The sequence below is a fragment of the Staurois parvus genome, unplaced genomic scaffold (genome assembly GCF_062004578.1).
Source record: "Staurois parvus isolate SC_StPar_1 unplaced genomic scaffold, SC_StPar_1.0 ptg001130l, whole genome shotgun sequence".
Classification (NCBI taxonomy): Eukaryota; Metazoa; Chordata; class Amphibia; order Anura; family Ranidae; genus Staurois; species Staurois parvus.
Genome location: NW_028318926.1, coordinates 1580191 through 1602699, shown reverse-complemented (window position 1 = coordinate 1602699; position 22509 = coordinate 1580191). Strand labels below are relative to the sequence as shown.

The window sequence follows — 22509 nt, the reverse complement described above, 5'->3', positions numbered from 1 at the left end:
GAAGAGTGAAAACCTTTGAAATTGGGAAAATGGAGGCTGTCTTGGTATCTAGCGGCCACAGCCTAACCCATCAATGCTGACACGGGGAGGTGCCTGGAGATATAGCTATCTAACGTGGTAGGTGTTCTGATGCCATCTGATGGTTGGTTTCCAGATTGCATTCTGGGTGATCTTAGATGTATATACAGCATTTAAATGTGAAGCTGCAAGTAGTAAAAAATGAGGAAATATATCTATGCTTTGAGTCTGTGGAATGTAGACCTAATGTGTCATGTCAATAAGCAGCGTACGGGGTAAAAAGGTGATTTTTAATCCTTTGCGCTTGAAGATTGCATCTCTGGCAACAGTGCTAGTGAGAGAGGCAATTGTTGGTGGCAGTGAAGGAGTTGATTGCTGGCAGGTGGTATATAGCACTGGGATGCTGCATTGTGCTGTGCTGAATGAAACACAGTTACACAAAACAGATGGTGGACTTTATGCCGCGTAGCACATAAGAGAGCAGTGATCAACGAGAGCGCAAAGAAAGCACCGGAGCCAAGGGGGATTAGCTCAAGTGGTAGAGCGCTCGCTTAGCATGCGAGAGGTAGCGGGATCAATGCCCGCATCTTCCAAAGGAAAGCCCTCACGTGGGGTGACCTGCTTTGGATTTTTTTTTTCTTCAGGCTCGGCACTGAGCGCTGTGGGAAAAGCCTCGCCTCTCTAGTCAAAAGGCCAAGCAGGAGTCATCCTCGTAACATGTGCCATGGCGTTGACACTCTCGGGCAGATGTGGCTTCAGCCCATAAATTGACACAGAAGGACTAACACAAAGCATAAAGTGCTTGCTTTGCCTGCCAGAAGTCGCGCAAGGCAGTGTTGGACCAAAGCAATCTATTACCCAAAGCACGGCCAGCCTTCCATGGCCAAGAGACAATATTCCATTAGTGCAAAAAGTGCAAGTGCCATGTAGAAGCTGAGAGGTTTCCACTGGTTTTATCACCACAATCACGTCCCACTTCCTTGACACAGAAGTGTCACAGACCCAACCAGAACAGGGCTTTTGGAGGGAACTAGGGGCTAGCCTTCTGCCCACTGATTAGGGCCCATGGAGAGAGCAGATCATTCTCCAATGATGGACAACAACGCGATGAACGCTGAGAGCGAGGCTTGGATTACAACTCTGTATAAAGACAATAAATCTTCCCTTGCGGAGTGGATGGAAAGATGTCATATTAACCCGGTACAGGTCAATGGTCAGAGGAAATATGGTGGCCCTCGTGCAGACTGGGTTGGAGAAGATCCTCTGTTTGGGACAGAAATATTTATCAACAATCTCCCTCAAGAAATCTATGAATAGATCAATGAATTCCACAGTTCAGACTGTTGGAATATTGTATGAGTTTTGTCTTAGGATGGACAGATTAGACAAGTGAAAGCAAAGAGCTGAAAGACAGCACGTGTAGGGGACTTGGCGCATTGAGGGCTGGGTTTGTTGCCGGGCTGTCTGCGGTGTGCTCCCCGATTAATCAAAGCATTTTCTGGGTGAAAGAAAGCCCTTTGCCTAAGCAAAGAAAGAGAGATTGCCAGAGAAAAAGGTCAACTTAGCAGAGGATGGTTTCGATCCATCGACCTCTGGGTTATGGGCCCAGCACGCTTCCGCTGCGCCACTCTGCTCCAGGCCGGAAGACCCAGCAAAAATAGGAGGATGTAATATGCTACCGGTCCTACGGGACAAAAACTTCAGGAAATTCTTTGGCTGGGAGGCAACCTCGCCTGCCGCTCCACGGCCACTTTCCACATTCTGCTTATAGAAGGCTTTCATGGGAAAAGATCGGTTCCTCTCTGTTTCAGGCAGCTCCTATTGACTTTGCAGAGTCTCACATCAGGCCAATGTGGAGCCCCTCTAAAGATCTCCTACGGATGTGAATGGGGAGTGGGTCCATCCGGCAAAGTCGCAAGGTAGATTAATAGGCACTGACATTGATTTTGACAAGTCAACCCCAAGTCAAAGGTACTTAGAAAAAGCTCTGGCCCAGTCTTGGGGCTTTTCTTCTCCAATGGAAAGGCTTTCTAGCCTCAAAGACGCAATGGGCTGTCCTACATGTTCACAGTGGTGGTGTGTACGGCTGAAGAAAGGCATGTCTTTGGGTGGACTTGACCCACATCTGAATGTATTCACAGAGATGGTTACCATGGCCTAAAGCAGCACCTTTTAGCACCTGTCAGGCCAGGGAAGCCACATGTGTCCTGCCAAAGAGCATTGGTGGTTCAGTGGTAGAATTCTCGCCTGCCACGCGGGAGGCCCGGGTTCGATTCCCGGCCAATGCAATTATGCTCACTTTCTATCCAGCTATCGCCTCACAGGTAGCTCAGTATCCCGCCGCCCCCAGATATCCAGTACCTTGGAAGGTGTCAAGGCTCATGTGTATTGTCTAGAACCTGCTAGTCGGTGTGAGCCTTTTTGAAACCACCTCCTTCAAATGACATCATGGAAAGCCATGGGGCCATACCGAAGGAAATGGTTGTTAGTCGCCCACGGACATGCTTGGAGGTGCCACTCTGCCACCAAGGGTTCCATGGATAACACCAGAACCCTCGCTACTGGCTGGAGAAGGAGCTTCTTCCCAAGGGATTCTGCTGTCCAAAGTCTCAGGAAAGAAAAAAGGGACCTCTGTGGAGGAAGAGTGAAAACCTTTGAAATTGGGAAAATGGAGGCTGTCTTGGTATCTAGCGGCCACAGCCTAACCCATCAATGCTGACACGGGGAGGTGCCTGGAGATATAGCTATCTAACGTGGTAGGTGTTCTGATGCCATCTGATGGTTGGTTTCCAGATTGCATTCTGGGTGATCTTAGATGTATATACAGCATTTAAATGTGAAGCTGCAAGTAGTAAAAAATGAGGAAATATATCTATGCTTTGAGTCTGTGGAATGTAGACCTAATGTGTCATGTCAATAAGCAGCGTACGGGGTAAAAAGGTGATTTTTAATCCTTTGCGCTTGAAGATTGCATCTCTGGCAACAGTGCTAGTGAGAGAGGCAATTGTTGGTGGCAGTGAAGGAGTTGATTGCTGGCAGGTGGTATATAGCACTGGGATGCTGCATTGTGCTGTGCTGAATGAAACACAGTTACACAAAACAGATGGTGGACTTTATGCCGCGTAGCACATAAGAGAGCAGTGATCAACGAGAGCGCAAAGAAAGCACCGGAGCCAAGGGGGATTAGCTCAAGTGGTAGAGCGCTCGCTTAGCATGCGAGAGGTAGCGGGATCAATGCCCGCATCCTCCAAAGGAAAGCCCTCACGTGGGGTGACCTGCTTTGGATTTTTTTTTTCTTCAGGCTCGGCACTGAGCGCTGTGGGAAAAGCCTCGCCTCTCTAGTCAAAAGGCCAAGCAGGAGTCATCCTCGTAACATGTGCCATGGCGTTGACACTCTCGGGCAGATGTGGCTTCAGCCCATAAATTGACACAGAAGGACTAACACAAAGCATAAAGTGCTTGCTTTGCCTGCCAGAAGTCGCGCAAGGCAGTGTTGGACCAAAGCAATCTATTACCCAAAGCACGGCCAGCCTTCCATGGCCAAGAGACAATATTCCATTAGTGCAAAAAGTGCAAGTGCCATGTAGAAGCTGAGAGGTTTCCACTGGTTTTATCACCACAATCACGTCCCACTTCCTTGACACAGAAGTGTCACAGACCCAACCAGAACAGGGCTTTTGGAGGGAACTAGGGGCTAGCCTTCTGCCCACTGATTAGGGCCCATGGAGAGAGCAGATCATTCTCCAATGATGGACAACAACGCGATGAACGCTGAGAGCGAGGCTTGGATTACAACTCTGTATAAAGACAATAAATCTTCCCTTGCGGAGTGGATGGAAAGATGTCATATTAACCCGGTACAGGTCAATGGTCAGAGGAAATATGGTGGCCCTCGTGCAGACTGGGTTGGAGAAGATCCTCTGTTTGGGACAGAAATATTTATCAACAATCTCCCTCAAGAAATCTATGAATAGATCAATGAATTCCACAGTTCAGACTGTTGGAATATTGTATGAGTTTTGTCTTAGGATGGACAGATTAGACAAGTGAAAGCAAAGAGCTGAAAGACAGCACGTGTAGGGGACTTGGCGCATTGAGGGCTGGGTTTGTTGCCGGGCTGTCTGCGGTGTGCTCCCCGATTAATCAAAGCATTTTCTGGGTGAAAGAAAGCCCTTTGCCTAAGCAAAGAAAGAGAGATTGCCAGAGAAAAAGGTCAACTTAGCAGAGGATGGTTTCGATCCATCGACCTCTGGGTTATGGGCCCAGCACGCTTCCGCTGCGCCACTCTGCTCCAGGCCGGAAGACCCAGCAAAAATAGGAGGATGTAATATGCTACCGGTCCTACGGGACAAAAACTTCAGGAAATTCTTTGGCTGGGAGGCAACCTCGCCTGCCGCTCCACGGCCACTTTCCACATTCTGCTTATAGAAGGCTTTCATGGGAAAAGATCGGTTCCTCTCTGTTTCAGGCAGCTCCTATTGACTTTGCAGAGTCTCACATCAGGCCAATGTGGAGCCCCTCTAAAGATCTCCTACGGATGTGAATGGGGAGTGGGTCCATCCGGCAAAGTCGCAAGGTAGATTAATAGGCACTGACATTGATTTTGACAAGTCAACCCCAAGTCAAAGGTACTTAGAAAAAGCTCTGGTCCAGTCTTGGGGCTTTTCTTCTCCAATGGAAAGGCTTTCTAGCCTCAAAGACGCAATGGGCTGTCCTACATGTTCACAGTGGTGGTGTGTACGGCTGAAGAAAGGCATGTCTTTGGGTGGACTTGACCCACATCTGAATGTATTCACAGAGATGGTTACCATGGCCTAAAGCAGCACCTTTTAGCACCTGTCAGGCCAGGGAAGCCACATGTGTCCTGCCAAAGAGCATTGGTGGTTCAGTGGTAGAATTCTCGCCTGCCACGCGGGAGGCCCGGGTTCGATTCCCGGCCAATGCAATTATGCTCACTTTCTATCCAGCTATCGCCTCACAGGTAGCTCAGTATCCCGCCGCCCCCAGATATCCAGTACCTTGGAAGGTGTCAAGGCTCATGTGTATTGTCTAGAACCTGCTAGTCGGTGTGAGCCTTTTTGAAACCACCTCCTTCAAATGACATCATGGAAAGCCATGGGGCCATACCGAAGGAAATGGTTGTTAGTCGCCCACGGACATGCTTGGAGGTGCCACTCTGCCACCAAGGGTTCCATGGATAACACCAGAACCCTCGCTACTGGCTGGAGAAGGAGCTTCTTCCCAAGGGATTCTGCTGTCCAAAGTCTCAGGAAAGAAAAAAGGGACCTCTGTGGAGGAAGAGTGAAAACCTTTGAAATTGGGAAAATGGAGGCTGTCTTGGTATCTAGCGGCCACAGCCTAACCCATCAATGCTGACACGGGGAGGTGCCTGGAGATATAGCTATCTAACGTGGTAGGTGTTCTGATGCCATCTGATGGTTGGTTTCCAGATTGCATTCTGGGTGATCTTAGATGTATATACAGCATTTAAATGTGAAGCTGCAAGTAGTAAAAAATGAGGAAATATATCTATGCTTTGAGTCTGTGGAATGTAGACCTAATGTGTCATGTCAATAAGCAGCGTACGGGGTAAAAAGGTGATTTTTAATCCTTTGCGCTTGAAGATTGCATCTCTGGCAACAGTGCTAGTGAGAGAGGCAATTGTTGGTGGCAGTGAAGGAGTTGATTGCTGGCAGGTGGTATATAGCACTGGGATGCTGCATTGTGCTGTGCTGAATGAAACACAGTTACACAAAACAGATGGTGGACTTTATGCCGCGTAGCACATAAGAGAGCAGTGATCAACGAGAGCGCAAAGAAAGCACCGGAGCCAAGGGGGATTAGCTCAAGTGGTAGAGCGCTCGCTTAGCATGCGAGAGGTAGCGGGATCAATGCCCGCATCCTCCAAAGGAAAGCCCTCACGTGGGGTGACCTGCTTTGGATTTTTTTTTTCTTCAGGCTCGGCACTGAGCGCTGTGGGAAAAGCCTCGCCTCTCTAGTCAAAAGGCCAAGCAGGAGTCATCCTCGTAACATGTGCCATGGCGTTGACACTCTCGGGCAGATGTGGCTTCAGCCCATAAATTGACACAGAAGGACTAACACAAAGCATAAAGTGCTTGCTTTGCCTGCCAGAAGTCGCGCAAGGCAGTGTTGGACCAAAGCAATCTATTACCCAAAGCACGGCCAGCCTTCCATGGCCAAGAGACAATATTCCATTAGTGCAAAAAGTGCAAGTGCCATGTAGAAGCTGAGAGGTTTCCACTGGTTTTATCACCACAATCACGTCCCACTTCCTTGACACAGAAGTGTCACAGACCCAACCAGAACAGGGCTTTTGGAGGGAACTAGGGGCTAGCCTTCTGCCCACTGATTAGGGCCCATGGAGAGAGCAGATCATTCTCCAATGATGGACAACAACGCGATGAACGCTGAGAGCGAGGCTTGGATTACAACTCTGTATAAAGACAATAAATCTTCCCTTGCGGAGTGGATGGAAAGATGTCATATTAACCCGGTACAGGTCAATGGTCAGAGGAAATATGGTGGCCCTCGTGCAGACTGGGTTGGAGAAGATCCTCTGTTTGGGACAGAAATATTTATCAACAATCTCCCTCAAGAAATCTATGAATAGATCAATGAATTCCACAGTTCAGACTGTTGGAATATTGTATGAGTTTTGTCTTAGGATGGACAGATTAGACAAGTGAAAGCAAAGAGCTGAAAGACAGCACGTGTAGGGGACTTGGCGCATTGAGGGCTGGGTTTGTTGCCGGGCTGTCTGCGGTGTGCTCCCCGATTAATCAAAGCATTTTCTGGGTGAAAGAAAGCCCTTTGCCTAAGCAAAGAAAGAGAGATTGCCAGAGAAAAAGGTCAACTTAGCAGAGGATGGTTTCGATCCATCGACCTCTGGGTTATGGGCCCAGCACGCTTCCGCTGCGCCACTCTGCTCCAGGCCGGAAGACCCAGCAAAAATAGGAGGATGTAATATGCTACCGGTCCTACGGGACAAAAACTTCAGGAAATTCTTTGGCTGGGAGGCAACCTCGCCTGCCGCTCCACGGCCACTTTCCACATTCTGCTTATAGAAGGCTTTCATGGGAAAAGATCGGTTCCTCTCTGTTTCAGGCAGCTCCTATTGACTTTGCAGAGTCTCACATCAGGCCAATGTGGAGCCCCTCTAAAGATCTCCTACGGATGTGAATGGGGAGTGGGTCCATCCGGCAAAGTCGCAAGGTAGATTAATAGGCACTGACATTGATTTTGACAAGTCAACCCCAAGTCAAAGGTACTTAGAAAAAGCTCTGGCCCAGTCTTGGGGCTTTTCTTCTCCAATGGAAAGGCTTTCTAGCCTCAAAGACGCAATGGGCTGTCCTACATGTTCACAGTGGTGGTGTGTACGGCTGAAGAAAGGCATGTCTTTGGGTGGACTTGACCCACATCTGAATGTATTCACAGAGATGGTTACCATGGCCTAAAGCAGCACCTTTTAGCACCTGTCAGGCCAGGGAAGCCACATGTGTCCTGCCAAAGAGCATTGGTGGTTCAGTGGTAGAATTCTCGCCTGCCACGCGGGAGGCCCGGGTTCGATTCCCGGCCAATGCAATTATGCTCACTTTCTATCCAGCTATCGCCTCACAGGTAGCTCAGTATCCCGCCGCCCCCAGATATCCAGTACCTTGGAAGGTGTCAAGGCTCATGTGTATTGTCTAGAACCTGCTAGTCGGTGTGAGCCTTTTTGAAACCACCTCCTTCAAATGACATCATGGAAAGCCATGGGGCCATACCGAAGGAAATGGTTGTTAGTCGCCCACGGACATGCTTGGAGGTGCCACTCTGCCACCAAGGGTTCCATGGATAACACCAGAACCCTCGCTACTGGCTGGAGAAGGAGCTTCTTCCCAAGGGATTCTGCTGTCCAAAGTCTCAGGAAAGAAAAAAGGGACCTCTGTGGAGGAAGAGTGAAAACCTTTGAAATTGGGAAAATGGAGGCTGTCTTGGTGTCTAGCGGCCACAGCCTAACCCATCAATGCTGACACGGGGAGGTGCCTGGAGATATAGCTATCTAACGTGGTAGGTGTTCTGATGCCATCTGATGGTTGGTTTCCAGATTGCATTCTGGGTGATCTTAGATGTATATACAGCATTTAAATGTGAAGCTGCAAGTAGTAAAAAATGAGGAAATATATCTATGCTTTGAGTCTGTGGAATGTAGACCTAATGTGTCATGTCAATAAGCAGCGTACGGGGTAAAAAGGTGATTTTTAATCCTTTGCGCTTGAAGATTGCATCTCTGGCAACAGTGCTAGTGAGAGAGGCAATTGTTGGTGGCAGTGAAGGAGTTGATTGCTGGCAGGTGGTATATAGCACTGGGATGCTGCATTGTGCTGTGCTGAATGAAACACAGTTACACAAAACAGATGGTGGACTTTATGCCGCGTAGCACATAAGAGAGCAGTGATCAACGAGAGCGCAAAGAAAGCACCGGAGCCAAGGGGGATTAGCTCAAGTGGTAGAGCGCTCGCTTAGCATGCGAGAGATAGCGGGATCAATGCCCGCATCCTCCAAAGGAAAGCCCTCACGTGGGGTGACCTGCTTTGGATTTTTTTTTACTTCAGGCTCGGCACTGAGCGCTGTGGGAAAAGCCTCGCCTCTCTAGTCAAAAGGCCAAGCAGGAGTCATCCTCGTAACATGTGCCATGGCGTTGACACTCTCGGGCAGATGTGGCTTCAGCCCATAAATTGACACAGAAGGACTAACACAAAGCATAAAGTGCTTGCTTTGCCTGCCAGAAGTCGCGCAAGGCAGTGTTGGACCAAAGCAATCTATTACCCAAAGCACGGCCAGCCTTCCATGGCCAAGAGACAATATTCCATTAGTGCAAAAAGTGCAAGTGCCATGTAGAAGCTGAGAGGTTTCCACTGGTTTTATCACCACAATCACGTCCCACTTCCTTGACACAGAAGTGTCACAGACCCAACCAGAACAGGGCTTTTGGAGGGAACTAGGGGCTAGCCTTCTGCCCACTGATTAGGGCCCATGGAGAGAGCAGATCATTCTCCAATGATGGACAACAACGCGATGAACGCTGAGAGCGAGGCTTGGATTACAACTCTGTATAAAGACAATAAATCTTCCCTTGCGGAGTGGATGGAAAGATGTCATATTAACCCGGTACAGGTCAATGGTCAGAGGAAATATGGTGGCCCTCGTGCAGACTGGGTTGGAGAAGATCCTCTGTTTGGGACAGAAATATTTATCAACAATCTCCCTCAAGAAATCTATGAATAGATCAATGAATTCCACAGTTCAGACTGTTGGAATATTGTATGAGTTTTGTCTTAGGATGGACAGATTAGACAAGTGAAAGCAAAGAGCTGAAAGACAGCACGTGTAGGGGACTTGGCGCATTGAGGGCTGGGTTTGTTGCCGGGCTGTCTGCGGTGTGCTCCCCGATTAATCAAAGCATTTTCTGGGTGAAAGAAAGCCCTTTGCCTAAGCAAAGAAAGAGAGATTGCCAGAGAAAAAGGTCAACTTAGCAGAGGATGGTTTCGATCCATCGACCTCTGGGTTATGGGCCCAGCACGGTTCCGCTGCGCCACTCTGCTCCAGGCCGGAAGACCCAGCAAAAATAGGAGGATGTAATATGCTACCGGTCCTACGGGACAAAAACTTCAGGAAATTCTTTGGCTGGGAGGCAACCTCGCCTGCCGCTCCACGGCCACTTTCCACATTCTGCTTATAGAAGGCTTTCATGGGAAAAGATCGGTTCCTCTCTGTTTCAGGCAGCTCCTATTGACTTTGCAGAGTCTCACATCAGGCCAATGTGGAGCCCCTCTAAAGATCTCCTACGGATGTGAATGGGGAGTGGGTCCATCCGGCAAAGTCGCAAGGTAGATTAATAGGCACTGACATTGATTTTGACAAGTCAACCCCAAGTCAAAGGTACTTAGAAAAAGCTCTGGCCCAGTCTTGGGGCTTTTCTTCTCCAATGGAAAGGCTTTCTAGCCTCAAAGACGCAATGGGCTGTCCTACATGTTCACAGTGGTGGTGTGTACGGCTGAAGAAAGGCATGTCTTTGGGTGGACTTGACCCACATCTGAATGTATTCACAGAGATGGTTACCATGGCCTAAAGCAGCACCTTTTAGCACCTGTCAGGCCAGGGAAGCCACATGTGTCCTGCCAAAGAGCATTGGTGGTTCAGTGGTAGAATTCTCGCCTGCCACGCGGGAGGCCCGGGTTCGATTCCCGGCCAATGCAATTATGCTCACTTTCTATCCAGCTATCGCCTCACAGGTAGCTCAGTATCCCGCCGCCCCCAGATATCCAGTACCTTGGAAGGTGTCAAGGCTCATGTGTATTGTCTAGAACCTGCTAGTCGGTGTGAGCCTTTTTGAAACCACCTCCTTCAAATGACATCATGGAAAGCCATGGGGCCATACCGAAGGAAATGGTTGTTAGTCGCCCACGGACATGCTTGGAGGTGCCACTCTGCCACCAAGGGTTCCATGGATAACACCAGAACCCTCGCTACTGGCTGGAGAAGGAGCTTCTTCCCAAGGGATTCTGCTGTCCAAAGTCTCAGGAAAGAAAAAAGGGACCTCTGTGGAGGAAGAGTGAAAACCTTTGAAATTGGGAAAATGGAGGCTGTCTTGGTATCTAGCGGCCACAGCCTAACCCATCAATGCTGACACGGGGAGGTGCCTGGAGATATAGCTATCTAACGTGGTAGGTGTTCTGATGCCATCTGATGGTTGGTTTCCAGATTGCATTCTGGGTGATCTTAGATGTATATACAGCATTTAAATGTGAAGCTGCAAGTAGTAAAAAATGAGGAAATATATCTATGCTTTGAGTCTGTGGAATGTAGACCTAATGTGTCATGTCAATAAGCAGCGTACGGGGTAAAAAGGTGATTTTTAATCCTTTGCGCTTGAAGATTGCATCTCTGGCAACAGTGCTAGTGAGAGAGGCAATTGTTGGTGGCAGTGAAGGAGTTGATTGCTGGCAGGTGGTATATAGCACTGGGATGCTGCATTGTGCTGTGCTGAATGAAACACAGTTACACAAAACAGATGGTGGACTTTATGCCGCGTAGCACATAAGAGAGCAGTGATCAACGAGAGCGCAAAGAAAGCACCAGAGCCAAGGGGGATTAGCTCAAGTGGTAGAGCGCTCGCTTAGCATGCGAGAGGTAGCGGGATCAATGCCCGCATCCTCCAAAGGAAAGCCCTCACGTGGGGTGACCTGCTTTGGATTTTTTTTTACTTCAGGCTCGGCACTGAGCGCTGTGGGAAAAGCCTCGCCTCTCTAGTCAAAAGGCCAAGCAGGAGTCATCCTCGTAACATGTGCCATGGCGTTGACACTCTCGGGCAGATGTGGCTTCAGCCCATAAATTGACACAGAAGGACTAACACAAAGCATAAAGTGCTTGCTTTGCCTGCCAGAAGTCGCGCAAGGCAGTGTTGGACCAAAGCAATCTATTACCCAAAGCACGGCCAGCCTTCCATGGCCAAGAGACAATATTCCATTAGTGCAAAAAGTGCAAGTGCCATGTAGAAGCTGAGAGGTTTCCACTGGTTTTATCACCACAATCACGTCCCACTTCCTTGACACAGAAGTGTCACAGACCCAACCAGAACAGGGCTTTTGGAGGGAACTAGGGGCTAGCCTTCTGCCCACTGATTAGGGCCCATGGAGAGAGCAGATCATTCTCCAATGATGGACAACAACGCGATGAACGCTGAGAGCGAGGCTTGGATTACAACTCTGTATAAAGACAATAAATCTTCCCTTGCGGAGTGGATGGAAAGATGTCATATTAACCCGGTACAGGTCAATGGTCAGAGGAAATATGGTGGCCCTCGTGCAGACTGGGTTGGAGAAGATCCTCTGTTTGGGACAGAAATATTTATCAACAATCTCCCTCAAGAAATCTATGAATAGATCAATGAATTCCACAGTTCAGACTGTTGGAATATTGTATGAGTTTTGTCTTAGGATGGACAGATTAGACAAGTGAAAGCAAAGAGCTGAAAGACAGCACGTGTAGGGGACTTGGCGCATTGAGGGCTGGGTTTGTTGCCGGGCTGTCTGCGGTGTGCTCCCCGATTAATCAAAGCATTTTCTGGGTGAAAGAAAGCCCTTTGCCTAAGCAAAGAAAGAGAGATTGCCAGAGAAAAAGGTCAACTTAGCAGAGGATGGTTTCGATCCATCGACCTCTGGGTTATGGGCCCAGCACGCTTCCGCTGCGCCACTCTGCTCCAGGCCGGAAGACCCAGCAAAAATAGGAGGATGTAATATGCTACCGGTCCTACGGGACAAAAACTTCAGGAAATTCTTTGGCTGGGAGGCAACCTCGCCTGCCGCTCCACGGCCACTTTCCACATTCTGCTTATAGAAGGCTTTCATGGGAAAAGATCGGTTCCTCTCTGTTTCAGGCAGCTCCTATTGACTTTGCAGAGTCTCACATCAGGCCAATGTGGAGCCCCTCTAAAGATCTCCTACGGATGTGAATGGGGAGTGGGTCCATCCGGCAAAGTCGCAAGGTAGATTAATAGGCACTGACATTGATTTTGACAAGTCAACCCCAAGTCAAAGGTACTTAGAAAAAGCTCTGGCCCAGTCTTGGGGCTTTTCTTCTCCAATGGAAAGGCTTTCTAGCCTCAAAGACGCAATGGGCTGTCCTACATGTTCACAGTGGTGGTGTGTACGGCTGAAGAAAGGCATGTCTTTGGGTGGACTTGACCCACATCTGAATGTATTCACAGAGATGGTTACCATGGCCTAAAGCAGCACCTTTTAGCACCTGTCAGGCCAGGGAAGCCACATGTGTCCTGCCAAAGAGCATTGGTGGTTCAGTGGTAGAATTCTCGCCTGCCACGCGGGAGGCCCGGGTTCGATTCCCGGCCAATGCAATTATGCTCACTTTCTATCCAGCTATCGCCTCACAGGTAGCTCAGTATCCCGCCGCCCCCAGATATCCAGTACCTTGGAAGGTGTCAAGGCTCATGTGTATTGTCTAGAACCTGCTAGTCGGTGTGAGCCTTTTTGAAACCACCTCCTTCAAATGACATCATGGAAAGCCATGGGGCCATACCGAAGGAAATGGTTGTTAGTCGCCCACGGACATGCTTGGAGGTGCCACTCTGCCACCAAGGGTTCCATGGATAACACCAGAACCCTCGCTACTGGCTGGAGAAGGAGCTTCTTCCCAAGGGATTCTGCTGTCCAAAGTCTCAGGAAAGAAAAAAGGGACCTCTGTGGAGGAAGAGTGAAAACCTTTGAAATTGGGAAAATGGAGGCTGTCTTGGTGTCTAGCGGCCACAGCCTAACCCATCAATGCTGACACGGGGAGGTGCCTGGAGATATAGCTATCTAACGTGGTAGGTGTTCTGATGCCATCTGATGGTTGGTTTCCAGATTGCATTCTGGGTGATCTTAGATGTATATACAGCATTTAAATGTGAAGCTGCAAGTAGTAAAAAATGAGGAAATATATCTATGCTTTGAGTCTGTGGAATGTAGACCTAATGTGTCATGTCAATAAGCAGCGTACGGGGTAAAAAGGTGATTTTTAATCCTTTGCGCTTGAAGATTGCATCTCTGGCAACAGTGCTAGTGAGAGAGGCAATTGTTGGTGGCAGTGAAGGAGTTGATTGCTGGCAGGTGGTATATAGCACTGGGATGCTGCATTGTGCTGTGCTGAATGAAACACAGTTACACAAAACAGATGGTGGACTTTATGCCGCGTAGCACATAAGAGAGCAGTGATCAACGAGAGCGCAAAGAAAGCACCGGAGCCAAGGGGGATTAGCTCAAGTGGTAGAGCGCTCGCTTAGCATGCGAGAGGTAGCGGGATCAATGCCCGCATCCTCCAAAGGAAAGCCCTCACGTGGGGTGACCTGCTTTGGATTTTTTTTTACTTCAGGCTCGGCACTGAGCGCTGTGGGAAAAGCCTCGCCTCTCTAGTCAAAAGGCCAAGCAGGAGTCATCCTCGTAACATGTGCCATGGCGTTGACACTCTCGGGCAGATGTGGCTTCAGCCCATAAATTGACACAGAAGGACTAACACAAAGCATAAAGTGCTTGCTTTGCCTGCCAGAAGTCGCGCAAGGCAGTGTTGGACCAAAGCAATCTATTACCCAAAGCACGGCCAGCCTTCCATGGCCAAGAGACAATATTCCATTAGTGCAAAAAGTGCAAGTGCCATGTAGAAGCTGAGAGGTTTCCACTGGTTTTATCACCACAATCACGTCCCACTTCCTTGACACAGAAGTGTCACAGACCCAACCAGAACAGGGCTTTTGGAGGGAACTAGGGGCTAGCCTTCTGCCCACTGATTAGGGCCCATGGAGAGAGCAGATCATTCTCCAATGATGGACAACAACGCGATGAACGCTGAGAGCGAGGCTTGGATTACAACTCTGTATAAAGACAATAAATCTTCCCTTGCGGAGTGGATGGAAAGATGTCATATTAACCCGGTACAGGTCAATGGTCAGAGGAAATATGGTGGCCCTCGTGCAGACTGGGTTGGAGAAGATCCTCTGTTTGGGACAGAAATATTTATCAACAATCTCCCTCAAGAAATCTATGAATAGATCAATGAATTCCACAGTTCAGACTGTTGGAATATTGTATGAGTTTTGTCTTAGGATGGACAGATTAGACAAGTGAAAGCAAAGAGCTGAAAGACAGCACGTGTAGGGGACTTGGCGCATTGAGGGCTGGGTTTGTTGCCGGGCTGTCTGCGGTGTGCTCCCCGATTAATCAAAGCATTTTCTGGGTGAAAGAAAGCCCTTTGCCTAAGCAAAGAAAGAGAGATTGCCAGAGAAAAAGGTCAACTTAGCAGAGGATGGTTTCGATCCATCGACCTCTGGGTTATGGGCCCAGCACGCTTCCGCTGCGCCACTCTGCTCCAGGCCGGAAGACCCAGCAAAAATAGGAGGATGTAATATGCTACCGGTCCTACGGGACAAAAACTTCAGGAAATTCTTTGGCTGGGAGGCAACCTCGCCTGCCGCTCCACGGCCACTTTCCACATTCTGCTTATAGAAGGCTTTCATGGGAAAAGATCGGTTCCTCTCTGTTTCAGGCAGCTCCTATTGACTTTGCAGAGTCTCACATCAGGCCAATGTGGAGCCCCTCTAAAGATCTCCTACGGATGTGAATGGGGAGTGGGTCCATCCGGCAAAGTCGCAAGGTAGATTAATAGGCACTGACATTGATTTTGACAAGTCAACCCCAAGTCAAAGGTACTTAGAAAAAGCTCTGGCCCAGTCTTGGGGCTTTTCTTCTCCAATGGAAAGGCTTTCTAGCCTCAAAGACGCAATGGGCTGTCCTACATGTTCACAGTGGTGGTGTGTACGGCTGAAGAAAGGCATGTCTTTGGGTGGACTTGACCCACATCTGAATGTATTCACAGAGATGGTTACCATGGCCTAAAGCAGCACCTTTTAGCACCTGTCAGGCCAGGGAAGCCACATGTGTCCTGCCAAAGAGCATTGGTGGTTCAGTGGTAGAATTCTCGCCTGCCACGCGGGAGGCCCGGGTTCGATTCCCGGCCAATGCAATTATGCTCACTTTCTATCCAGCTATCGCCTCACAGGTAGCTCAGTATCCCGCCGCCCCCAGATATCCAGTACCTTGGAAGGTGTCAAGGCTCATGTGTATTGTCTAGAACCTGCTAGTCGGTGTGAGCCTTTTTGAAACCACCTCCTTCAAATGACATCATGGAAAGCCATGGGGCCATACCGAAGGAAATGGTTGTTAGTCGCCCACGGACATGCTTGGAGGTGCCACTCTGCCACCAAGGGTTCCATGGATAACACCAGAACCCTCGCTACTGGCTGGAGAAGGAGCTTCTTCCCAAGGGATTCTGCTGTCCAAAGTCTCAGGAAAGAAAAAAGGGACCTCTGTGGAGGAAGAGTGAAAACCTTTGAAATTGGGAAAATGGAGGCTGTCTTGGTGTCTAGCGGCCACAGCCTAACCCATCAATGCTGACACGGGGAGGTGCCTGGAGATATAGCTATCTAACGTGGTAGGTGTTCTGATGCCATCTGATGGTTGGTTTCCAGATTGCATTCTGGGTGATCTTAGATGTATATACAGCATTTAAATGTGAAGCTGCAAGTAGTAAAAAATGAGGAAATATATCTATGCTTTGAGTCTGTGGAATGTAGACCTAATGTGTCATGTCAATAAGCAGCGTACGGGGTAAAAAGGTGATTTTTAATCCTTTGCGCTTGAAGATTGCATCTCTGGCAACAGTGCTAGTGAGAGAGGCAATTGTTGGTGGCAGTGAAGGAGTTGATTGCTGGCAGGTGGTATATAGCACTGGGATGCTGCATTGTGCTGTGCTGAATGAAACACAGTTACACAAAACAGATGGTGGACTTTATGCCGCGTAGCACATAAGAGAGCAGTGATCAACGAGAGCGCAAAGAAAGCACCGGAGCCAAGGGGGATTAGCTCAAGTGGTAGAGCGCTCGCTTAGCATGCGAGAGGTAGCGGGATCAATGCCCGCATCCTCCAAAGGAAAGCCCTCACGTGGGGTGACCTGCTTTGGATTTTTTTTTTCTTCAGGCTCGGCACTGAGCGCTGTGGGAAAAGCCTCGCCTCTCTAGTCAAAAGGCCAAGCAGGAGTCATCCTCGTAACATGTGCCATGGCGTTGACACTCTCGGGCAGATGTGGCTTCAGCCCATAAATTGACACAGAAGGACTAACACAAAGCATAAAGTGCTTGCTTTGCCTGCCAGAAGTCGCGCAAGGCAGTGTTGGACCAAAGCAATCTATTACCCAAAGCACGGCCAGCCTTCCATGGCCAAGAGACAATATTCCATTAGTGCAAAAAGTGCAAGTGCCATGTAGAAGCTGAGAGGTTTCCACTGGTTTTATCACCACAATCACGTCCCACTTCCTTGACACAGAAGTGTCACAGACCCAACCAGAACAGGGCTTTTGGAGGGAACTAGGGGCTAGCCTTCTGCCCACTGATTAGGGCCCATGGAGAGAGCAGATCATTCTCCAATGATGGACAACAACGCGATGAACGCTGAGAGCGAGGCTTGGATTACAACTCTGTATAAAGACAATAAATCTTCCCTTGCGGAGTGGATGGAAAGATGTCATATTAACCCGGTACAGGTCAATGGTCAGAGGAAATATGGTGGCCCTCGTGCAGACTGGGTTGGAGAAGATCCTCTGTTTGGGACAGAAATATTTATCAACAATCTCCCTCAAGAAATCTATGAATAGATCAATGAATTCCACAGTTCAGACTGTTGGAATATTGTATGAGTTTTGTCTTAGGATGGACAGATTAGACAAGTGAAAGCAAAGAGCTGAAAGACAGCACGTGTAGGGGACTTGGCGCATTGAGGGCTGGGTTTGTTGCCGGGCTGTCTGCGGTGTGCTCCCCGATTAATCAAAGCATTTTCTGGGTGAAAGAAAGCCCTTTGCCTAAGCAAAGAAAGAGAGATTGCCAGAGAAAAAGGTCAACTTAGCAGAGGATGGTTTCGATCCATCGACCTCTGGGTTATGGGCCCAGCACGCTTCCGCTGCGCCACTCTGCTCCAGGCCGGAAAACCCAGCAAAAATAGGAGGATGTAATATGCTACCGGTCCTACGGGACAAAAACTTCAGGAAATTCTTTGGCTGGGAGGCAACCTCGCCTGCCGCTCCACGGCCACTTTCCACATTCTGCTTATAGAAGGCTTTCATGGGAAAAGATCGGTTCCTCTCTGTTTCAGGCAGCTCCTATTGACTTTGCAGAGTCTCACATCAGGCCAATGTGGAGCCCCTCTAAAGATCTCCTACGGATGTGAATGGGGAGTGGGTCCATCCGGCAAAGTCGCAAGGTAGATTAATAGGCACTGACATTGATTTTGACAAGTCAACCCCAAGTCAAAGGTACTTAGAAAAAGCTCTGGCCCAGTCTTGGGGCTTTTCTTCTCCAATGGAAAGGCTTTCTAGCCTCAAAGACGCAATGGGCTGTCCTACATGTTCACAGTGGTGGTGTGTACGGCTGAAGAAAGGCATGTCTTTGGGTGGACTTGACCCACATCTGAATGTATTCACAGAGATGGTTACCATGGCCTAAAGCAGCACCTTTTAGCACCTGTCAGGCCAGGGAAGCCACATGTGTCCTGCCAAAGAGCATTGGTGGTTCAGTGGTAGAATTCTCGCCTGCCACGCGGGAGGCCCGGGTTCGATTCCCGGCCAATGCAATTATGCTCACTTTCTATCCAGCTATCGCCTCACAGGTAGCTCAGTATCCCGCCGCCCCCAGATATCCAGTACCTTGGAAGGTGTCAAGGCTCATGTGTATTGTCTAGAACCTGCTAGTCGGTGTGAGCCTTTTTGAAACCACCTCCTTCAAATGACATCATGGAAAGCCATGGGGCCATACCGAAGGAAATGGTTGTTAGTCGCCCACGGACATGCTTGGAGGTGCCACTCTGCCACCAAGGGTTCCATGGATAACACCAGAACCCTCGCTACTGGCTGGAGAAGGAGCTTCTTCCCAAGGGATTCTGCTGTCCAAAGTCTCAGGAAAGAAAAAAGGGACCTCTGTGGAGGAAGAGTGAAAACCTTTGAAATTGGGAAAATGGAGGCTGTCTTGGTATCTAGCGGCCACAGCCTAACCCATCAATGCTGACACGGGGAGGTGCCTGGAGATATAGCTATCTAACGTGGTAGGTGTTCTGATGCCATCTGATGGTTGGTTTCCAGATTGCATTCTGGGTGATCTTAGATGTATATACAGCATTTAAATGTGAAGCTGCAAGTAGTAAAAAATGAGGAAATATATCTATGCTTTGAGTCTGTGGAATGTAGACCTAATGTGTCATGTCAATAAGCAGCGTACGGGGTAAAAAGGTGATTTTTAATCCTTTGCGCTTGAAGATTGCATCTCTGGCAACAGTGCTAGTGAGAGAGGCAATTGTTGGTGGCAGTGAAGGAGTTGATTGCTGGCAGGTGGTATATAGCACTGGGATGCTGCATTGTGCTGTGCTGAATGAAACACAGTTACACAAAACAGATGGTGGACTTTATGCCGCGTAGCACATAAGAGAGCAGTGATCAACGAGAGCGCAAAGAAAGCACCGGAGCCAAGGGGGATTAGCTCAAGTGGTAGAGCGCTCGCTTAGCATGCGAGAGGTAGCGGGATCAATGCCCGCATCCTCCAAAGGAAAGCCCTCACGTGGGGTGACCTGCTTTGGATTTTTTTTTTCTTCAGGCTCGGCACTGAGCGCTGTGGGAAAAGCCTCGCCTCTCTAGTCAAAAGGCCAAGCAGGAGTCATCCTCGTAACATGTGCCATGGCGTTGACACTCTCGGGCAGATGTGGCTTCAGCCCATAAATTGACACAGAAGGACTAACACAAAGCATAAAGTGCTTGCTTTGCCTGCCAGAAGTCGCGCAAGGCAGTGTTGGACCAAAGCAATCTATTACCCAAAGCACGGCCAGCCTTCCATGGCCAAGAGACAATATTCCATTAGTGCAAAAAGTGCAAGTGCCATGTAGAAGCTGAGAGGTTTCCACTGGTTTTATCACCACAATCACGTCCCACTTCCTTGACACAGAAGTGTCACAGACCCAACCAGAACAGGGCTTTTGGAGGGAACTAGGGGCTAGCCTTCTGCCCACTGATTAGGGCCCATGGAGAGAGCAGATCATTCTCCAATGATGGACAACAACGCGATGAACGCTGAGAGCGAGGCTTGGATTACAACTCTGTATAAAGACAATAAATCTTCCCTTGCGGAGTGGATGGAAAGATGTCATATTAACCCGGTACAGGTCAATGGTCAGAGGAAATATGGTGGCCCTCGTGCAGACTGGGTTGGAGAAGATCCTCTGTTTGGGACAGAAATATTTATCAACAATCTCCCTCAAGAAATCTATGAATAGATCAATGAATTCCACAGTTCAGACTGTTGGAATATTGTATGAGTTTTGTCTTAGGATGGACAGATTAGACAAGTGAAAGCAAAGAGCTGAAAGACAGCACGTGTAGGGGACTTGGCGCATTGAGGGCTGGGTTTGTTGCCGGGCTGTCTGCGGTGTGCTCCCCGATTAATCAAAGCATTTTCTGGGTGAAAGAAAGCCCTTTGCCTAAGCAAAGAAAGAGAGATTGCCAGAGAAAAAGGTCAACTTAGCAGAGGATGGTTTCGATCCATCGACCTCTGGGTTATGGGCCCAGCACGCTTCCGCTGCGCCACTCTGCTCCAGGCCGGAAGACCCAGCAAAAATAGGAGGATGTAATATGCTACCGGTCCTACGGGACAAAAACTTCAGGAAATTCTTTGGCTGGGAGGCAACCTCGCCTGCCGCTCCACGGCCACTTTCCACATTCTGCTTATAGAAGGCTTTCATGGGAAAAGATCGGTTCCTCTCTGTTTCAGGCAGCTCCTATTGACTTTGCAGAGTCTCACATCAGGCCAATGTGGAGCCCCTCTAAAGATCTCCTACGGATGTGAATGGGGAGTGGGTCCATCCGGCAAAGTCGCAAGGTAGATTAATAGGCACTGACATTGATTTTGACAAGTCAACCCCAAGTCAAAGGTACTTAGAAAAAGCTCTGGCCCAGTCTTGGGGCTTTTCTTCTCCAATGGAAAGGCTTTCTAGCCTCAAAGACGCAATGGGCTGTCCTACATGTTCACAGTGGTGGTGTGTACGGCTGAAGAAAGGCATGTCTTTGGGTGGACTTGACCCACATCTGAATGTATTCACAGAGATGGTTACCATGGCCTAAAGCAGCACCTTTTAGCACCTGTCAGGCCAGGGAAGCCACATGTGTCCTGCCAAAGAGCATTGGTGGTTCAGTGGTAGAATTCTCGCCTGCCACGCGGGAGGCCCGGGTTCGATTCCCGGCCAATGCAATTATGCTCACTTTCTATCCAGCTATCGCCTCACAGGTAGCTCAGTATCCCGCCGCCCCCAGATATCCAGTACCTTGGAAGGTGTCAAGGCTCATGTGTATTGTCTAGAACCTGCTAGTCGGTGTGAGCCTTTTTGAAACCACCTCCTTCAAATGACATCATGGAAAGCCATGGGGCCATACCGAAGGAAATGGTTGTTAGTCGCCCACGGACATGCTTGGAGGTGCCACTCTGCCACCAAGGGTTCCATGGATAACACCAGAACCCTCGCTACTGGCTGGAGAAGGAGCTTCTTCCCAAGGGATTCTGCTGTCCAAAGTCTCAGGAAAGAAAAAAGGGACCTCTGTGGAGGAAGAGTGAAAACCTTTGAAATTGGGAAAATGGAGGCTGTCTTGGTATCTAGCGGCCACAGCCTAACCCATCAATGCTGACACGGGGAGGTGCCTGGAGATATAGCTATCTAACGTGGTAGGTGTTCTGATGCCATCTGATGGTTGGTTTCCAGATTGCATTCTGGGTGATCTTAGATGTATATACAGCATTTAAATGTGAAGCTGCAAGTAGTAAAAAATGAGGAAATATATCTATGCTTTGAGTCTGTGGAATGTAGACCTAATGTGTCATGTCAATAAGCAGCGTACGGGGTAAAAAGGTGATTTTTAATCCTTTGCGCTTGAAGATTGCATCTCTGGCAACAGTGCTAGTGAGAGAGGCAATTGTTGGTGGCAGTGAAGGAGTTGATTGCTGGCAGGTGGTATATAGCACTGGGATGCTGCATTGTGCTGTGCTGAATGAAACACAGTTACACAAAACAGATGGTGGACTTTATGCCGCGTAGCACATAAGAGAGCAGTGATCAACGAGAGCGCAAAGAAAGCACCGGAGCCAAGGGGGATTAGCTCAAGTGGTAGAGCGCTCGCTTAGCATGCGAGAGGTAGCGGGATCAATGCCCGCATCCTCCAAAGGAAAGCCCTCACGTGGGGTGACCTGCTTTGGATTTTTTTTTTTCTTCAGGCTCGGCACTGAGCGCTGTGGGAAAAGCCTCGCCTCTCTAGTCAAAAGGCCAAGCAGGAGTCATCCTCGTAACATGTGCCATGGCGTTGACACTCTCGGGCAGATGTGGCTTCAGCCCATAAATTGACACAGAAGGACTAACACAAAGCATAAAGTGCTTGCTTTGCCTGCCAGAAGTCGCGCAAGGCAGTGTTGGACCAAAGCAATCTATTACCCAAAGCACGGCCAGCCTTCCATGGCCAAGAGACAATATTCCATTAGTGCAAAAAGTGCAAGTGCCATGTAGAAGCTGAGAGGTTTCCACTGGTTTTATCACCACAATCACGTCCCACTTCCTTGACACAGAAGTGTCACAGACCCAACCAGAACAGGGCTTTTGGAGGGAACTAGGGGCTAGCCTTCTGCCCACTGATTAGGGCCCATGGAGAGAGCAGATCATTCTCCAATGATGGACAACAACGCGATGAACGCTGAGAGCGAGGCTTGGATTACAACTCTGTATAAAGACAATAAATCTTCCCTTGCGGAGTGGATGGAAAGATGTCATATTAACCCGGTACAGGTCAATGGTCAGAGGAAATATGGTGGCC

At 48.9% G+C, this 22509-nt stretch overlaps 24 non-coding genes across 24 annotated transcripts; 17 read left to right on the top strand and 7 right to left on the bottom strand.

The window, feature by feature from the left end:
* The first annotated feature begins 538 nt into the window (after nt 1–538).
* TRNAA-AGC (transfer RNA alanine (anticodon AGC)) lies at nt 539–611 on the top strand. The gene has a single exon. It is a non-coding gene; the product is annotated as a tRNA-Ala (tRNA).
* A 969-nt stretch (nt 612–1580) lies between these two features.
* TRNAM-CAU (transfer RNA methionine (anticodon CAU)) lies at nt 1581–1652 on the bottom strand. The gene has a single exon. It is a non-coding gene; the product is annotated as a tRNA-Met (tRNA).
* A 583-nt stretch (nt 1653–2235) lies between these two features.
* On the top strand, nt 2236–2306 carry TRNAG-GCC (transfer RNA glycine (anticodon GCC)). Its single transcript has one exon. It is a non-coding gene; the product is annotated as a tRNA-Gly (tRNA).
* An 889-nt stretch (nt 2307–3195) lies between these two features.
* Nucleotides 3196–3268, top strand: TRNAA-AGC (transfer RNA alanine (anticodon AGC)). Its single transcript has one exon. It is a non-coding gene; the product is annotated as a tRNA-Ala (tRNA).
* Nucleotides 3269–4237: 969 nt separating this feature from the next.
* On the bottom strand, nt 4238–4309 carry TRNAM-CAU (transfer RNA methionine (anticodon CAU)). The gene has a single exon. It is a non-coding gene; the product is annotated as a tRNA-Met (tRNA).
* A 583-nt stretch (nt 4310–4892) lies between these two features.
* On the top strand, nt 4893–4963 carry TRNAG-GCC (transfer RNA glycine (anticodon GCC)). The gene has a single exon. It is a non-coding gene; the product is annotated as a tRNA-Gly (tRNA).
* An 889-nt stretch (nt 4964–5852) lies between these two features.
* Nucleotides 5853–5925, top strand: TRNAA-AGC (transfer RNA alanine (anticodon AGC)). The gene has a single exon. It is a non-coding gene; the product is annotated as a tRNA-Ala (tRNA).
* A 969-nt stretch (nt 5926–6894) lies between these two features.
* Nucleotides 6895–6966, bottom strand: TRNAM-CAU (transfer RNA methionine (anticodon CAU)). The gene has a single exon. It is a non-coding gene; the product is annotated as a tRNA-Met (tRNA).
* A 583-nt stretch (nt 6967–7549) lies between these two features.
* Nucleotides 7550–7620, top strand: TRNAG-GCC (transfer RNA glycine (anticodon GCC)). The gene has a single exon. It is a non-coding gene; the product is annotated as a tRNA-Gly (tRNA).
* An 889-nt stretch (nt 7621–8509) lies between these two features.
* Nucleotides 8510–8582, top strand: TRNAA-AGC (transfer RNA alanine (anticodon AGC)). The gene has a single exon. It is a non-coding gene; the product is annotated as a tRNA-Ala (tRNA).
* A 1624-nt stretch (nt 8583–10206) lies between these two features.
* On the top strand, nt 10207–10277 carry TRNAG-GCC (transfer RNA glycine (anticodon GCC)). The gene has a single exon. It is a non-coding gene; the product is annotated as a tRNA-Gly (tRNA).
* Nucleotides 10278–11166: 889 nt separating this feature from the next.
* TRNAA-AGC (transfer RNA alanine (anticodon AGC)) lies at nt 11167–11239 on the top strand. Its single transcript has one exon. It is a non-coding gene; the product is annotated as a tRNA-Ala (tRNA).
* Nucleotides 11240–12208: 969 nt separating this feature from the next.
* Nucleotides 12209–12280, bottom strand: TRNAM-CAU (transfer RNA methionine (anticodon CAU)). The gene has a single exon. It is a non-coding gene; the product is annotated as a tRNA-Met (tRNA).
* Nucleotides 12281–12863: 583 nt separating this feature from the next.
* TRNAG-GCC (transfer RNA glycine (anticodon GCC)) lies at nt 12864–12934 on the top strand. Its single transcript has one exon. It is a non-coding gene; the product is annotated as a tRNA-Gly (tRNA).
* An 889-nt stretch (nt 12935–13823) lies between these two features.
* On the top strand, nt 13824–13896 carry TRNAA-AGC (transfer RNA alanine (anticodon AGC)). Its single transcript has one exon. It is a non-coding gene; the product is annotated as a tRNA-Ala (tRNA).
* A 969-nt stretch (nt 13897–14865) lies between these two features.
* On the bottom strand, nt 14866–14937 carry TRNAM-CAU (transfer RNA methionine (anticodon CAU)). The gene has a single exon. It is a non-coding gene; the product is annotated as a tRNA-Met (tRNA).
* A 583-nt stretch (nt 14938–15520) lies between these two features.
* Nucleotides 15521–15591, top strand: TRNAG-GCC (transfer RNA glycine (anticodon GCC)). Its single transcript has one exon. It is a non-coding gene; the product is annotated as a tRNA-Gly (tRNA).
* An 889-nt stretch (nt 15592–16480) lies between these two features.
* Nucleotides 16481–16553, top strand: TRNAA-AGC (transfer RNA alanine (anticodon AGC)). Its single transcript has one exon. It is a non-coding gene; the product is annotated as a tRNA-Ala (tRNA).
* Nucleotides 16554–17522: 969 nt separating this feature from the next.
* Nucleotides 17523–17594, bottom strand: TRNAM-CAU (transfer RNA methionine (anticodon CAU)). Its single transcript has one exon. It is a non-coding gene; the product is annotated as a tRNA-Met (tRNA).
* Nucleotides 17595–18177: 583 nt separating this feature from the next.
* TRNAG-GCC (transfer RNA glycine (anticodon GCC)) lies at nt 18178–18248 on the top strand. Its single transcript has one exon. It is a non-coding gene; the product is annotated as a tRNA-Gly (tRNA).
* An 889-nt stretch (nt 18249–19137) lies between these two features.
* TRNAA-AGC (transfer RNA alanine (anticodon AGC)) lies at nt 19138–19210 on the top strand. The gene has a single exon. It is a non-coding gene; the product is annotated as a tRNA-Ala (tRNA).
* A 969-nt stretch (nt 19211–20179) lies between these two features.
* On the bottom strand, nt 20180–20251 carry TRNAM-CAU (transfer RNA methionine (anticodon CAU)). The gene has a single exon. It is a non-coding gene; the product is annotated as a tRNA-Met (tRNA).
* A 583-nt stretch (nt 20252–20834) lies between these two features.
* TRNAG-GCC (transfer RNA glycine (anticodon GCC)) lies at nt 20835–20905 on the top strand. The gene has a single exon. It is a non-coding gene; the product is annotated as a tRNA-Gly (tRNA).
* An 889-nt stretch (nt 20906–21794) lies between these two features.
* On the top strand, nt 21795–21867 carry TRNAA-AGC (transfer RNA alanine (anticodon AGC)). The gene has a single exon. It is a non-coding gene; the product is annotated as a tRNA-Ala (tRNA).
* The last annotated feature ends 642 nt before the right edge of the window (nt 21868–22509 follow it).